This window comes from Nematolebias whitei, chromosome 22 (assembly GCF_014905685.2).
Source record: "Nematolebias whitei isolate Nwh7 chromosome 22, NemWhi1, whole genome shotgun sequence".
In the NCBI taxonomy this organism is placed as follows: Eukaryota; Metazoa; Chordata; class Actinopteri; order Cyprinodontiformes; family Rivulidae; genus Nematolebias; species Nematolebias whitei.
Window position 1 is genome coordinate 23,870,063 of NC_056519.1, and position 3,004 is coordinate 23,873,066.

Below are 3,004 nucleotides of genomic sequence, written 5' to 3' on the forward strand. Positions count from 1 at the left end.
ATCCATCCATCCATCCATCCATCCATCCATCCATCCATCCATCCATCCATCCATCCATCCATCCATCATTAAATGTGTGATCTCGTGTGATATTGAGAGCTCTCCTAAGATGTGATAGTGCTCAGAGTATGTGCTGGGAATGACTCTCAGCTACTTCCATGCTGAACTTTAGATCCTTATCTGCAACACTGGCTGAAGTATACAGTTTATATACTGTGTGCTCTAAAGTTTGTTGTCTTGGCTCCAAAAATAAATCAGTAGATGTGCACGCGGTGATTATTTCCTAAAGGTTTCACTAAAATCAGCTCAGTGGTTCTTAAGATATTTTGCTAACAGACAAACAGCATGGACTCCAACAGTTAATGCAAACGCTTTTAACAAGGATGTAGCGCAATGTGTAGCAAGCAGCGTATGTGTTGCAGAATAACTCTCAGCTACACCACATTTTTACTCAGTTTTGTTTCCTAAGGTCAGTTGGCTGTGGCAGCCATCTTGAATTGAGTTGTTTCCAGAAATGAATCATTTGTACACTTACACCCTGTGAATACTTTCCAAGTTTCAATACAACTTGTCCCGTGGTTTATGAGAAATTCTGCTAATTGTACGAACAAATAAACAAATAAAAATAAGACTGCCAGCACTACGTATTTATCTGAACTCGCATTATAGTTTACAACCAGCTATATTGTATGGTCTGGAGACAGAGACATGGACAAAAAGACAGGAGACAGAACTGGAGTTGGCAGAAATGAAGATGTGGAGGTTCTTAGGAGTGACAAGGATGGAAAAGATTAGGAATGAGATCATCAGAGGTACAGCACTGGTTGAACAACTGGGAGATAAAGTTAGAGAGACCAGACTGAGATGGTTTGGACATGTCAAGAGACAGTGGGTATACTGGTAGAAGGATGTTAGAAATGCAGCTGCCAGGAAAAAGACAAAAAAAAAGGCCAAAGAGGAGATATATGGATGAAGTTAGAGGACATGGGGGTAGTTGGAGTGAGGACAGAGTGAGATTGAGGAGGATGACTTGCTGCGGAGACCCATGAAGAGGGAAAAGCCAAAAGAAGAAGAAGAAGAAGAAGACTATATTCAAGGTTAAAGATGACTTTATTGTCATTCGTATCACATGTGGTACATGAGGTGGAACCAAATTGTGTACTCAAGGTCCCAGTTGCACTCAAAAATAGCAAAATAAAAGATAAAGAAACTATACAATTTGGTTTGAAGGCCTTTGTTTTTGCAAAACTTCATATTCTTTGAACAAATAACTTTATTTAAACAAAAACAACAAAATGATTAGACTCAAGGCAGATCATTCTGTGTGGGATGTTTTCTGTTTCTATTGGCAGGTCATGTGACCTCTCAGACTTGACATGTGTGTGTTATCCCACACAAGGCCAGTAGGTGGCACTGTGAACCTGTCTGTAGGTTTGCTCCTCCAAACTACAGTGAAGAAGACCACTAAAGACTGTCTCTTTTTTTCTGTTTGTTAGCAAATCATCTCATGAATCACTGGCTTTGTACAAAACTTTCAGAAAGTAATCATTAGATGTACATCTAAAACTTTTCTACCTTTGTATTGAATCCAATCTAAGATGGCCACCACAGCCATGGCCTTAGGAAACACAAAAACAGCTTTAACTCAGCCAGATGTACACATCTTGAGCTAAAATGTGGTGTCTGAGCATCATCCCCATTACATACTCTGAGCGAAACACATTGTGCAACATCTTTGCCTAAAACGTTGGCATTGACCGTTGGCGTCCACTCTGTCTGTCTGCAAAATATCTCATTAACTATTGTACAGATTTTATTAAAACTCCTAAAACAATCATTGAACATCCAAAAAACATTATCATTTAGAGTCAACCACATTCTGGATGCTATCATAGCTAATCAACATTAGCCAACACAAAAGTAGCCATATCTTATTTGATTTACTGGACATTGAGCTAAAATCTAGTGTGGTACTAGCTGAGAGTCATACTCAGCACATACTTTAGCACTAACAGATCTTGTAAGATCTCAGAATCTGTTTGGAGACTTAAATGTAATTTTATTCACAAGGTTTGACCAAAATGGCTAAAGCTGCCTTTTTTGCTTAGCATGATTTGAGTCTAAAACCTGGCGAGAGACATATTCCTTAAAAAAATTCCAGTCCTTCATTAAAAAGTAAGTTCCACATCTTTTTTTTTCTACCATGAAGCCTACAAGTACCCATTTAACTCGAGTGTGTGACTGTGATTATCCTTTATTAAGCAAAGAAAAGACGACTTGTTCTCTATTAGTGGTCCTGCAGTGACTCTGTCTTTGTCTGACTTTTAAGGGTCAACAGTCAGCCAGTCTTACAAACCACCAGCGAAAATTGAAGTCATGCCTGGCCTGTGAAGAGTTTAAGGCTCAGGCTGGTTCATAACTCAAGTCACATCCTGATCTAAGCAGCTGCTCATTGGAGGTATCAGAACAACAAAATGGAGAACCGTCACTATTTGCTACTGCTAAGCGTGATTACTTTGGTGCATCCTTCTGGAGAGGCGACACAGCACGGTAATGGTATTGACCCAGTCCTCTTCCTGAAAAACATTTCCCTGAACGAGCTGAGACGCCCAGCAGACGTCACAGTCAGACCTAAAGATGAACCAGTTCCAAAGGAGACTTCTGGACCCATGGTACTCACCAAAAATGGTCCCATCAGAGGGGTGACTGTAGAAAAGGCCCATGTGTTCTACGGGGTGCCATACGCAGAGCCCCCTGTTGGAGTGTATCGTTGGAAACCCCCGAGATCCCTGAACCCTTGGACAGGGGTTTACGACGCCTCTTTCTCTCGGGCATCATGCATGCAGGACTGTCAAGGAGCGAACCCTGAAGAGTGTCCCAAGATGGTAAGAAACATGATGGTGTTTTGTTAATTCACTTGCAGAGTGTTTTTATAGTATGTGTTTATTACAGTATGTTTTTGACCTGTGAGATATATATATATATATATATCTCACAGGTCAAA